Genomic DNA, 15,125 nt, shown 5'->3' on the forward strand with positions numbered 1-15,125 from the left:
TTCTGACTTTCTTTATTGGCCACATTGAGTTACGCTTTTGCGGTCAACAACCTTTCTTCATTACTTTCAGTTGTCAGAAAACAATTCCAGGAGGGAAGCCATTTGGAATGTGGCCTTGAGGCAAACCCAGTTAGGGAGCAGCAGTTTGATGGCCTTGATTGAGCTCAGCAACTAAGCAGGGTTGAAACTGGTTAACACTTGGAAAGAGGGTCACCAGGAAATCTCAGGTTTGAGATTGACATAATCTAGATGTCAAAGAAACATGAGAGGCAACAATGGAAAATCACTTCTGCATTATTGTCAAAAGAATTATATACTGTAGATACGTCCGCAAAGGCACGAGGAATTGAACTCAACTTAAAGGACCTTTTATTGAGGTAAACATGAGATTTCCATCAAAAGACATTTACTTTGGCATAGAAATCCTTTACAGAATACAATTTAAATCCAAATTACCTTATAGTCAGTGATGGGATTCAATTTTTTTACTACTGGTTCTGTGGGTGTGGTTTTGTTGGTGTAGTGTGGCTTTGTGGGCATGGCTTTGTGGTCATGGCAGGGGAAGGATACTGCAAAATTCCTTCCCCACTCCTGGGGGAAGATTACTGCAAAATCCCCATTCCCTCCCTACCCCACTAACCTGCTTTCCAGCTCTGTTCTCCTGTTCAGGGCAACTAAAGAAGTTTAGCTGGGCGGCTGGGAGGCAGTGGGAGCAGGCCCATTTTATTTGCTGGTTTGAATTAAGCTTAGTTTTTTAATGCTTTACAAGAAAACCCCTTTAATTTTATATTACTTTCTCTAGAAGGTTCAAAGTACTGAAATTTATAGCAATTAATTGTTCAACTGTTTGACTCTCTGTGTCAAATCTCTTTCCCTTTCTCTCTTTCTATTCTCCTGTTATGCGTGCAAGTAAGATATAATAAGTTAGAGCAGCTGCTCAGAACTGAAACTTAAAACATGTATAAAATAAAAACATTTAGAGAATACAAATTTGATTGCATTAAAATTCAATTGGGGGAAAGAACAATTGTTCTAAATTGACTTTATCCCGTAGGAATGGCATTTCATGCAGATAATACAATTGTTGGGGACACAGTGGTCTAATGGTTAAAATGCTGGACTTATCAACCAAAAGAGTCACGATTCACTTGACAGTTCAAGATCCAAGCATCACACGACAGGGTGAGCTCCTATTTTTGCCCCATCTCCTGCCACCCTAGCAATGTAGGCTCCCTCTACTAGGAAACAGAGGGAAACCACTCCCTAGATTCAGACCCAACTGGATAGAGAACCTTTATCTTTAACACAATTGTTGAACATTCATTGGTTATTTATTCTTACTCAGCCTTCTCCCATGTTCATTGGTTTTTTCAAAAATCCTAATGCATATTTGCTTGACTGCCCCAACTCCAACCCAACATGTCCCAGGCCAGAGATCGACTTTTTTTGCTTTGATCTCTGACTCCATTTCAGTCCCAGCTTATGATGAGGTAACCTTAGGTAGCCTTAGTTGTATCATTTTCAAATCGTATTATCACTCTTTCCAACCCATTTGCTCATGTCCAAGGTGCACATCAAGATGTATTAAATCTGTAAGGCTTCATCACCTATTGGTGTGGAGGGGAGACAGATTGCACTGACAAACAGGCAGTGGAAGCAATGTGGACAGTAAATATCATGCTGACCGTACAGTACTCTGACTCGTGAATGGGTGAAAAACACTTCACCTCAACAGTAAGGAAGGCTCTATGAGACAGTGACTAGATCAAAGTTATTCAATAAGCTTTATGGTTGCATGTCCTTTAATCAGATTGGGAATTTTAGAAGTAATAGTCCAATACATCTGCAACAAATAGGGAAAGGTTGATTTTCCATCTCTAGTTTCCATGTCTGCTTTAGATTCTGCAGATTGTGTAGAGCTCCTAAAACTTGAAGCTCCATGCACCCAAAGCCACTCAAATTTACCAGGGTTCAGATTGTTGTCTCCCATCCACATCCCACCAAGGCTGATTATAGATGTATGCTAGGATCCTCCAGTCTACCAATCAAAGGCCAGACAAAGAATAATGGAATGAAACTGATCAAGAAGAGATTCAACCTAGAAATAAGGAGAAATTTTCTGACAGTGAGAACAATCAACCAATGGAACAGCTTGCCTTCTGAAGTTGTGGGAGTTTCATCACTGGAAACTTTCAAGAAGAGACTGGACTGCTACCTGTCAGAAATGGCATGCTTGGGTGGGGTGGGGGGGTTGGACTAGATGCTTGGACAGGGGGTTGGACTAGATGACCTACAAAGTACCTTCCAACTCTGTTATTCTGTAAACTTCTGTAACTCAGTTGATTCTTTGTCAATCCAAAGTATCAGCTTGAACCCTCTCTATATTACATAACTAATTAAATCATGATTATAGTATGTTAGTGTCAATACAAAGTTGCAAACCTTTTAAGCCTATTTAATTATATTATAATCTCACTTAGAGCTCATTTGTAGAACATACACATTGGAACACACACACTGTATATTGTACAGAAAAATACAGTGGTCTTTACCCATGGTCTTGGATCGTACTGTTTCCCAGTTGATTGATTGATAGGGTTTTGGAAAGAATAAGGGAAAGAATCATGTATGTCACTTTGAATAACTAAGAGAAAGGATAAACTAATCAGTCTAGTTTACGCTGATTACAAGAAACCTTAATGCCTAGCATTTAGGCTGTATAAATGCTAACAATATTGATTTTATTAGTGTGAATATTTCAAAATCTTCCTAAATAAGCCTAGTTGAATTTGCAGATTTGTTATTCTGTCATCAGTATCTTTATAGAAGAGAGAGGAGAGATTAGGAAAGCAAAAGAACAAGTGATTTATCTTATCTTATCATTATCTGTTATAATGAAGATGAAATAATGAAAAGAAATTACAGATTATATGATCAGTAAGCGTGGTGTCCTAGAATGGTAATATGAATCTCAGAATGATCTTTGATGAAGGCTGCCAGACCCTTAAATATAGGATTCCATGATTGGCTGGATTCAGAAATTATTTTTCATAGTGATTACAGTGTTTATTGGAGCCCAGATTACTAAATGTTGCTGTAAACTGCTAATATTAAAAAGCAAGCTTCTGATGGCCCCAATGTACGAAATAAATTAATCTACAAAAGGCATCTACCAAATTAGATGTAGTTATTTCTTGACAGTTGCTCTGCTAATATTCACGTGAGTTTGATTAACTGTGTAGATGACCATATAATATGTAATTTCCTGTAGGGTATCTGGAGATTCGCCTTTGAAGGAGTAAAAGTGCAGAATATGGGTATAGAAAGAGAAGCTACTTTGAATCATTGAAAACTTCAGAATAGTGTAGGTTAAATAAAAAATAAACAAATAGACAAGTATCACTGTGTAAAGGACAATATGCAAAAATCCTGTTGATAAAAAAACCCAACTAATTTAGATTTAGTCACTAGGATTATCCATTTTCTCTGTTATAATGGGTCTGAAGCAAATAAAATGGCTACCAGATCTGATCACCAAAATATCTGGATGATCAGTAGATGGCAGAAAAGAGGCCCAGAAAACCTTTTCTTCAATATATTGAAATCCAGATTTTTGTAGCCATATTACTGCTAAAAAATATCAGTAACAACTGAGGCATTGGAAGAGAAGATTTAAAAACAAATGGGCAATTATTTGAATACCAAGATTTTTTTTACAGAAAAAATACTGTCAAAGAATAATCTGACTTAATTAGCAGAAAGCTTATATTGGCAAAATCAGTTATGGTCTGCTGCCCAGCTGTCAATTTTCTTAGATTATAAGTATCTATATAATTTTCCATTTTTGGTGTTAAATAAGGGAAAATCAGACTAGTTATCTTGCCACTTACAAAATCAAAATGCCAAATTATGAATTATTTATAAAGTGTGTTAATAAAGGGTTTTCTTAACCATTTTCCCTTTCAAAACCATTCCTGCAACTTAATCCTCATCCCCTTTCAGGATTCTAACTGTGCATAGTTCCTATTTTCAATGCCAAAACTCAGTTCTGGAATCTGTGAAATGATAGTGTTGTTTCAGAGTATGCAAATTTTTCTTAAAACGTTTATCACAAATTAACCATAAAGAGTCTGCCAAATGCAGAGAGATAAAAGGACAAGATCTGAGCACATCTGAATTCTGTACTTTTATTGATTGTCTTAGTTAAGGTTTGGTAACAGATAAATATTAACCGAGAGGCAGCTTGCCAAAGACTATGTGTAATCATGTGGCTATTTATCTACTTCCTTGCAAAATGAAGGAAATGTATCCAGTTCCTTCTTTCCCAGGATTTATGACTGAAACACTATAAAAATTGTCCTCATATTTTGGCTTGACATTGCAAGCTAATCTTTAAGAGCTATTGTGGCATAATGGTTAATAAGATGGACTTGGAGCATGGAAACCTAGGTACAAATCTACTCGGTTATGATGTTGAACAACCTTGGATATTCACTCTTTTGTAGCCAAATTTATCTTTCAGAATTGTTGCAAAGGTTAATATTCTACTTCAGGTTTGTCTTCAGCTTTAATTTGTTGCCTAGATTTCTCTCTCTCTTTATAATTTTTACTGGTTACCCACCATAGCTCAGGGTGCCTCTAGGGGGCTTACAATAATAAAAGATAAAAACAATGTAAGCTAAAATACATAAATAAGTTAATAATACAAAAAAATGGATCTTTGATGACTCCCAGACCAAATATGTATGTAGAGAAAATTACGGTAAGGACTTTTGAGAAAGCTGTATAGGGGATTAGCAAATGCTAATAATACTTGGCTGGTTTCATAAAACACACTAAATGTTTCATAAATTATGGGACACCACTGCTTTGCAAAGGAGTCCTTCTGAGATTTTCCCAAGGAGAATGCATCAAAATATTCTCCAATATGGAACCAGGAAACCATGTTAATGACAATGATTGTAATACGTTCAAAGGATTGGCATAAATGCCATGGTCCCTGCACTGCCTCTAGAGGGCACTCAACATAATATATTAATATGAATTACCGTAGTCTATACACATCTGTACATACAGACAATTCTTTTGATATGATTTTATTAAATTCCAAAAGCAGGAATAAAATGCAAAGAAGCAAAGAAAAACAAAAATAAAGAAAAGAAAAATGGACAAAAAACAAGATAGAAGTGTGAATAAAAAAGGAAAAACTAAAGCAAATAGAAAATGAATGACTTCCAACTTCCTTTGGTACAGATGTAGATTAAAAATACATCCAACTTTCACTCTAAAATGAAATTACCTATCTACCTATTTAACAATTTTAATTGTTCATTTATTTAATTATATTATGATGTATTTCTTGTATGGACTGTACACCGCCCCGAGTCCCTTTTGGGAGAGGGGGCAGTCTAGAAGCGCAGTAAATAAATAAATAAATAATAAATTACTTGGTGAGGTTTATGGCTGGTGAGGCTGGTGACGTCATCAGCGCGAGCAGCGGTCCCCTTCATGTTGACTCAGGAAGGAGGGGAATGGGACCACGTGTGCAGGAGGCTAGCGCTGAAGAGCTTCCTGCACAGGTGGTCTCATTCCCCTTCTTCCTGAGTGATTGATGATTTTTTTTAAAAAAGGCCATCCTAAATACTGTAAAGGATTAGTCATATAACCTGAATGCCAAGCTGACTTAAGCACTCTATAATAAACACCCCAATGACCTCATACTGGAGATAGACCAGGCAACCCTGGGTTCCGACATTAATTTAACCATCTGAATATATGGAGAAGGCTGGCTCCTGACCTCTCTGAAACTGGATTACCACGGAATAAAAAAACCGCTTTCCTCCCAAAAAACCCTTCTGCGCCAGCCGACATTAAAAACAGCGGAAGGTTTCTCTTTCCCGGAGTCGATTGCACAATGAAAGCCCCATGGAGGACTTGGGTGTCTCTTCGTCCCTCCTGCGGACACGCCCAGAGCAGGCATGCAAGCCCGGGGTCCGTTTGCCGAGTCAGAGCTCTCTTTCCGAGCCATACAAGGCGATTGGGGAAGGAAACCGGGCCAAGAACAAGAGCTCCCAAAACTGTGACACTTCCCTCCCACAAAGCCAGGGGCCTCCACCCGCCTCTTCAGCTTCGCTTTCTCCCTACTCCGCAAGGCATCACCTGCTTGCATTGGCCGCCATCTCCCCCAGTGCCGCTCGCTGCCTTCAGGGGCTCCTCCCCTCCCCCTGACTCAGGAAGGCGGGGAATGGGACCACGTCAGCCTCCCTCCTGCACACGTCCCATTCCCCGTCTTCCTAAGTCAACATGAAGGGGACCGCGGAGCGTGAGCCATGGTCCCGCGGCTCGTGCTCCACGGTCCCCTTCATGTTGACTCAGGAAGGCAGGGAATGGGACCACGTGTGCGGGAGACTGAGGCTGCCTCAGCCTCCTGCACACGTGGTCCCATTCCCCTCCTTCCTGACTCCTGAGTCAACATGAAGGGGACCACGGAGTGCGCTCCGCAGGACTGCGGCTCACACTCCGCAGTCCCCTTCATGTTGACTTAGGAAGGCGGGGAATGGGACGTGCGCAGGAGGGAGGCTGAGGCTAGAGGAGCCTCCTGCACATGTGGTCCCATTCCCCTCCTTCCTGACTCCTGAGTCAACATGAAGAGGACCATGGAGCAGTCCCATTCCCGACCACGAGTGCAGAAGGCTCTTCAGCGCCTTTTCCCTTTCCCCTTTTTTTAATTTTCATGATGAGAGCGGTGAGGCTCTGCCTCCCCTGCCTCCCCTGACCTCACGTCCCTGATGTGGACAGACTTTATAATATCTCTAAAATAGCCAGGTGATAGTAAAAGATGTTGCAAACAGCCACAAAAAGAACAATGGCCTATGGCAATATTATAGGGACAAGATGGAGTAATCATCTCAAATGATCTGCCAGAGCTCACTGTAACAGCATTGCCAAAAAGGCATAAGGAGTTGTTAACCTAATCTTGCGTAATATTGAACTACAAGCCAGGACATACTAAACTTTTGCTAGACCAATTCTTGAATAAAGCTCATCTGTCTGGAACCTGTACTGCATATCAGTCAAAAATACAATTGAACAAGTCCAGAGATATTCACTAGAAGAGTCCTCTGCTCCTCTGCTTGCAACAGAATACCTTATGCCACCCAACTTGAAATTTTTGGGCATAGACAATTTAGAACTTTGCCGTCTTCGATCTGACCTAAGCATAGTACATAAAATTATCTGCTACAATGTTCTACCTGTCAATGAATACTTCAGCTGCAACCACAACAACACATGAGCTCACAATAGATATCAACTTATGGTAAACTGCAAACTTGATTGCAGAAAATGCAACTTCAGTAACAGAATTGTCATTGCCTGGAATGCACTACCTGACACTGTGATTTCTTCCCCAAACCACCAAAACTTTAACCTTACTGTCTACTGTCAATCTCACCCCATTCCAAGAGGTCTGTAAGGGGCATGCATAAGCGCACCAGCATGCCTACCGTCCCTATCATAATATTCTCTTGTATTCATATTCATTTCATGTATTCATAATCATGTCTATACTTATATCTGTTATCTAATTCATTCTTGATTAAATAAACAAACAAACAAACAAGCGAGCAAACAGATAAACATATTGCCAGTATCTGGTTAACTCCAAGGTCACAAAGTCGTGTGGCCACTCTTATAGCCCCATGATTCCTGGTTATAAGAGTGAGAAAAGTCAGGAAAGAACAAATGGTGAAACAGTGCAAATGCTGTATATGGAGGGCTACTAACCTGAATAGAAGATTATCAAAAGAAGGTAAAAGTCTACGGATGGTTTAAGAAGATGGAGCACACTTATTTTGGGTTGTTCTATAGAATCCAGATAGAACAAGTGGGTGGAAATGTTGGAGAAGAGATTTCAATTATGTAATTGGAAAAACCTCATGAATGTAGAATGACAAACTTCTTGCTTTTGGGTTCTATTTTTTCAGGAAGTTTGGAAGGTCAGAAGGATGACAGAATTTCAGATCCAATTGTGCAGGGTCCCCCCAAAGTGATCATTATCAAATCCCAAGGGTGAATGGAACTATTCAAGGGGTTGAGTATTAGTATTCATAGTACTATTAGGTAAGGTAATATCTATTACATTATTTTCATATAATAAATATTTGGGAGTCAATGAACAATCTTCAACTTCATGAATAGCTTAATCATCTGAAGAGTTTGAAGATCCTTGCTATACTGGACGGAATAGTAAACTGAATTATATCCATTGATTCTCATCAGCTTTGCAATTCTATATCAAGCACATTGTTAACTTCAAACATATCTGCTACCAGCTGTACTGGTGATGAGATAGAAAACTTTCCATCCTGTTCTATTGGGAATGCAACCCGCAGTGCTGGATTGACGGGCAATTCTGGGAATCAATACAACTGCTGTTAATGTGGTATTGAAGTTTGCTTTGTAATAATAGGAATAATGATTGTATAACAAATTACAATAAGAACATAGCATGGGACAAAGAAAATGCATGCATAAAGTGGAAAAATGAGACACTTTGACCAGCATATAGAAAGGAAGGAAGGAAAGCTAGAATATGAAAATATTACCAGTCACTTTTGTAATAGTGAGCTTCCTTCTGGGTTATTTATTTCCATAACACCAAATAAATCAGTGCATATTCAGTCCTCTAAAATCAATATATCCAAACTGCAACGAATGATTTTTAAATTTCAGACATAGAATATGAAGATATCCTAAGGGCCTTTGGGATTGTTTCACTCAAAGGAATGTATTGATCTTAGACAATTCCCAATCCAGTTTTACTGGTTTTTGGCCAAGTTATAACTCTTGATTAGACTCTGAAGACTTCAAAGTCACCTCAGCTCAGTTTAGGTATTATTCAGTGGTGGGTTTCTGCTGGTCCACACCAGTTTGGGCGAACCGGTTGGTGACCGGACCCGGAAGTAACTTCTGGGAACCGGCACCAGCCCTGTCGCTCGATTGCCCATGCCTTCCCATCGCAGCTCGCTCACTCCCCCACCTGTCTGCAGTAAACTAGGCTAGCCCAGCCTGCCGCTCACTGATTGGCTGGAGTCCAGCCAATCAGTGAGTGGGCTGGAGGCGACCCATTTAAAAGCGTGGTGCCAATGGCCAACATTCCTCTTTTGAAAAGAGTCTTTCATTCCTGAGCAGCTCTCACATCACACTTGCAGACCCGGTCCTCCATTTCAAAACTCCCTTCGCCTTCCAGAAGCTTGCTCAGGTAAGCAACTAAGCATGAGGGGGCGGCAGCGGGAGGCTAGCTTTCGCGAGGGAAGGCCTTCAGGCCTTGCCTAGCGAAAGCCATGGCCTGGCGCAGGCGGCAGGTGTGGCAGGAGGGTAGCTTTCACAAGGGAAGGCCTTCAGGCCTTGCCTAGTGAAATCCATGAGCTGGCGTGGGCGGCATGGTTGGCGGGAGGGTAGCTTTCATGAGGGAAGGTCTTCAGGCCTTGCCTAGTGAAAGCCACGGGCTGGCGTGGCCAGCGTGAGCAGTGGGAAGGTAGCTTTCATGAGGGAAGGCCTTCAGGACTTCCCTAGCAAAAGCAGCGGGCTGGCGTGGGCGGCGTGGGCGGCGTGAGGGTAGCTTCCGTGAGGGAAGGTCTTCAGGCCTTGCCTAGTGAAAGTCATGGGCTGGCGAGGCGGCAGGTGCGGCGGGAGGATAGCTTTCTCAAGGGAAGGCCTTCAGGCCTTCCCTAGTGAAAGCCACGGGCTGGCATGTGCCACGCAGCCAAAAGCCCCCCGCTCCCCTCTCCAGCATCGCCTTATTATGGAATATAGGAACTGACACAGAATTCCGTGATCAAACAGAAAAGGTTTATTGCGCAGGTTCAGTTCGCAACACAAAAAGCAAAGACTGAACAACGTTTAATTTGTTTTCCAAACTATTATAGATCTTACAGGCCCCCCCATACTCCCCACACCCCCTCCCTTTTCCGTCTCTCAAAGCTAAAATGAAATGTGGTTTTTCTGATAAGTCTTCAAAATTGTGGTTAGGCTAGGTGTGATTTAAGCTTCCTCTTGCAAACTAAACTTCTTTTTGCAAATTCTTAATCTTCAAACTAAAGCTTTCCTATTACAGAACTCTTAACATGCTCCATTATAAAGACAGTTACATATATTTAAGATTCCTATTATCCCATATTATACTATCCCATATTATACCCCCCTTTGGAAGATTTTTCCATGCAAAAACTTCCACATCTTCTTATCTGTCTGTTTCTGTTTAGTAAATAGGTAACATTCAATACTTCTTAACAAGCAAACAAGCATATAATGTTTGACAGTGCATGGGTAGATCCAGCAATTTGGTTCAAGCTTTCTTGAATTCCTGTGACAATTGTTGAAATTGTATTACAGAGTTTGTCACACACCCACGTTCATGGAAAAGACATGAACCCGGTGTTTCTTTTCATAAGTCCAGAATCCCAAAGTCCCTGCCACTTACATGCCAGTCAGTGGCTCTTAATGGGACCTCTTGTGAAGGGTTCTTTTTGGAGACGGCTTTTCTCCCAGTCCTTTGAATGCATTATAAAAGTCTTTCTGCAATTTGGATGCTACTGTTTTGGTACGCCATCTAATATTTTTCTCAAGGACTATTGTGGCTTTGGTTCTCTCCCAGAGATGTGACTCAACTGGAATAGCATTATAAGATGAAGGACCAGCAGACAAACATAACCAGCATTTTTGACCTAGGGCTGGGTCAGATTGATTAACAAGGCTTCGTCCTACTTCCAGTATCCTCAACATGTAGTTCCCTTTTTTTCAATTGATTTAAAGGCCCGTTATCCCTTTTTCTTACTCCTCCTTTTACAGGGATTGTTAGACGCTTGTCCTTAGACCTTGGGGTTGGCCTAGGTCCTGGGTCTCGATCCCACCTATCAATGACACGTCGTTGTCGAGAACGGACCTGACCCAGAGTAGCCCCACTCTGTGACTTGTTCTTGTCCAGTTCCATGGGGTTCCCCACCTCCCCAGATCCCTCAAGGACAAGGGGGATTTCTCGGGCACTCTTACAACACTGGGAACTAACACTCAGGATGTTATCACTTAATAGACCCTTTGTCAACATCACCCAAAACAACAGAAAGATCATCATAGCCTCTTCCCTACACACACAGGCCCTTATTCAATGCCCTTAGTCTACAGACTCACCACGTCAGGAAGGGGTTTGGGAGTATATATGACTTGTTGGGGAATATCAGTGTTAGGTGTCCCACAGAACCAGTCCTTATTTGTTAAGTATAATGTCCACAGTCCTAGGAGTAGGACAGCAGCACAAAGTCCCCACTCCCAGGTTTCCTCAAACATAAGTATCTTCAGGAGTTTCGTACTTGTCTCTAGCACCGACAATGGCTTTTAACTCAACCTCAGTCCCTTTGGATTGGGGCTGATTCCAAAAGAAGTAGTGTCCTACACAACAAATCACAATCAATGCAATCAAACTTACTACAGCCAGACCTATTCCACTAATGGCGATGTATGAACGGTTTTCCATTCCCTGACAAATGGCTAGGTTTCTAATTCATTTTACATCCTAACAAATGTAATACTGTTTCTCCTCCAATCCCTTCTTCTGCCGTGCGCCGGGAAACCAGCTTCCAAGGAGTGGTTTCAGCAAGGCTTGATGTCTCAGACTGTGCATAGAGAATCCATTGCCAGTAGGATTCGGCAGAGTCTATCTTCGCATCGTACGTTGAGAACCCTTTTTTCCTGGTCAGGTTCAGCAGGATGCCTTTTTAGAGAATTTCAGCACTAGGGGTTTATCAGTCTTTTGCACTTGGTATTGTATTGGGTCAGAGTCTCTTGCTGCTTTGAGTCTGGTCCAATGGATCCAACTCTTCCCTTCTAAGGTTTTAACTGCTACTGGAGAACACATGACAACAGTATATGGCCCTTTCCACCTGGGTGTTAGTGGGTCCTCTTTCCAATGTTTAACCCACACCCTATCTCCTGGTTTGAACGAGTGTGTTGGTGTTTCTGCTGGTGGTGGGACTTGTTCTAGTACATAATTTCTCAATTTATTTACCTGATCATTATGTAATTGTAATTGTTGGACTAATTTTTGTACTTCTATTCCCCCTTTATTTCCCAAGTCTGGATATCCCTGTATAGGTGTAAATAACACAGGGGGTTGTCCATATAGCAGTTCAAATGGTGAGAGTTTAAGAGAGGTTCGAGGCATAGTACGCATAGCATATAAGGCCATAGGTAATACTTCTATCCAATTCAAATGTGTTTCTAGCAAAATTTAGTAATGATGGATTTGATAGTCCTGTTAGCACGTTCAGCTTTAGCAGTAGACTGTGGCCAAAATGCACAATGATGGCGCCATTTCACACCTAAAGCTTCAGCCAAATGTTTGTTTATCTGATGTACAAATTCTGAGGATATTCTGGTTGGGCAGCCAAATCTTGGAATGATTTCTTTAAGTAATGAACGAGCCACCTGAATAGCCTTTTTATTTATGGTAGGGAATGCCTCCATCCACCCACAGTAAGTATCAATGAAAACTAATGGTGCACAATACTAGTTGCGTCTAGGCATATCAGTAAAATGAACCACTAAATAGATATGAAATGGGTTGGGTTCCTGGAGGTAGTTGTTTCCCTTGTAAACTGAGCTGGATTCAAACAAAAATATTACTCACTTTCTCTAACTACATATTGTTTCTAAGTCATCTCTGTAAGAATTCCTAAGAAGGCAGCAACCAATGCTGCCGACAGACAAACAAACAAATAAACAAACAAACAAACGTGCCATCTGTTAAGTATGCAAAGTGAACGCAAACATAAAAACATAAAAGAGTAAAAAAAAAAACAGCTTCAAAAATAAACCAAACAATCTACATAAGGTAATTTGAGTCAATACAAAACTGCAAATGCAGACATCAGATATCACCCTTTACCCCGCCTTTCTTTCTTTCAAAAATGGTGAAAAGAACACAGCCCCCCTCCTCCTGCTTTCTCACCAGGGAAAAAGAGGGGGGTGAGAGGAAAGGAAAAAAAATTGTTTTTCATTCATCCAAACACCTCTTTTAGCAAAACAACACTCTCCATTTCAAGCATCCAATACTGACTACATACGCACCCATTCACATCTGTAGTTACATTTCTTTTGCAATAAATCAGTCATTAAATTTATTTCAATGAACTAGCTTACCCCCAAAGCAGCGAAAACCCAGGCAGTAGTTTCAATCACAAAAGTGACATAGAGCTCTTAACGACTGCATGTGTTTTCCAGGTTCAAAGCGAAAGCCCATTCATTTTTCTGGCCAGCAACCAATTAATCAAATCACATTAATATTACACACCATCATTATAGTATGCAAGGCATGGGAGGTTTGGATTTCAACCAGAGCATTGAAAGTTAGTTTGTTAGTTTCCTTCAAAAGTATAGTGTTTTGAGACATTGTGGCCAACCCTGGGCTGGTACATCCAGTTGTTTAGACAGATAGGCTACCGGTCCTTTCCATTTTCCACTGTCTTGAGTTAAGACTCCCACTGCAATTCCCTTTCAGACATCTACATACAATTTAAATGACTTGGTGACATCTGGCAAGCCTAATGCTGGAGCCTTCATGAGTTCATCTTTCAGTGTTTGGAATGCCTTTCTTTGCTCTCCTTCCCAGAGGGGAGGTTCATTTTCTGGTCCTTTTATACTTTGGTACAAGGGTGAAGCCCGATAAGTTTCTTGTGTTTTGAAAACAACTTCCTTCATTTCCCCCCGTAATTAGGACATCACCAACATACTGCAAACAGCAGTCACCTGGCTGAGTTAATTGCAGTCCTTGCAAATCGGATGCTAAAGCTTCTCCAAAACATGTTGGGGAGTTCTTGAATCCTTGGGGTAAGCGAGTCCAGGTGTATTGACTCCTGACTCGATTCATAGGGTTTGTCCATTTAAAGGCAAATAGGTCTTGACTAGGTTTGGCCAGGGGAATGGTAAAAAAAGCATCCTTCAAATCCACCACAGAGAACCATGCTGCAGAAGAGGGCACTGTACTCAATAGAACATATGGATTTGGTACTAAAGCATGAAGGGTCACTACTTGTCTGTTCAAGGGCCTTAGATCTTTTGCTGGCCTCCATTGTCCATTTGGCTTTCGGACTGGCAAAATTGTGGTGTTCCATGGAGACCTGGTCTTTCTTAGAATGCCAGCCTTTAATACTTCTCTATCAATTCTTTTATGGCTTGTAAAGCTTGTACTGAATAGTATCTTTGAGGGACATTTATTGGGCAAGAATTTGGTTTTAATTGAACTTCAACAGGGATTGCATTTTTTAGCAAAACCTGGGGGATTATCTTCAGCCCAAAGTTTAGCTACATTTAATAACTTCCCGTCTGTCCCTTGTTCAACATCTGTCATTACTAGCAGTCTCCACATTTCTTCAACTGGATGCTGAACAGTTAGTTTTTGACCTTCCTGATCAAACGAGATTGTAGCTTTTAGTTTATTTAAGAGATCTCGTCCCAGGAGAGGCACCGGACACTCTGGTATGTATACAAATTGGTGAGTGACCGTTCCCCTTCCAATCTGACATTTAAGGGGTTTCAAGATAGGCTTTAAACTCAAATTTCCTGATACTCCTTGTATTGTTATTGATTTTTCTGATGGGGGTCCAATCATTTGATTTAACACGGATACAATTATTTCTCTAAGAGGGGCAATAGTTACACCCCTGGTCTTTGTTTTTCTTCTAGTATGGTTTGACACAGAATCTTCAGAACCCGCTGAAGACCATGAGGCACTTCTCTTTATTTTCTTCTTTAACTTAGGTTCCTTAGGTTTTGTCTGATTCTCTGTTTCTGGCTGTACAGGAACCGGTTCATTTTTGTTGTTGTTGTTGTTGTTGTTGCAGGGGGAGTTACTGGTTTTACTTGGGTTGAATATGGAGGGGGTTGTTGGAATTCCTCCCTATCAACCTGAGTTCGAATCTTTGGCACTAAGGTTTTCTTTCTCCCTGCTCCTTTTTCTAACTTCATCAAACAGACTAACTGTCTGACACTTGCTTAGCCAATGGGGTCTCTCATTTATGTTAATTTGCCACTGATCAATATAGGGAAATTGGTCCCAGTGTCCATCACCC

The sequence above is a fragment of the Natrix helvetica genome (genome assembly GCF_964273705.1).
Source record: "Natrix helvetica genome assembly, chromosome: Z".
In the NCBI taxonomy this organism is placed as follows: domain Eukaryota; kingdom Metazoa; phylum Chordata; class Lepidosauria; order Squamata; family Natricidae; genus Natrix; species Natrix helvetica.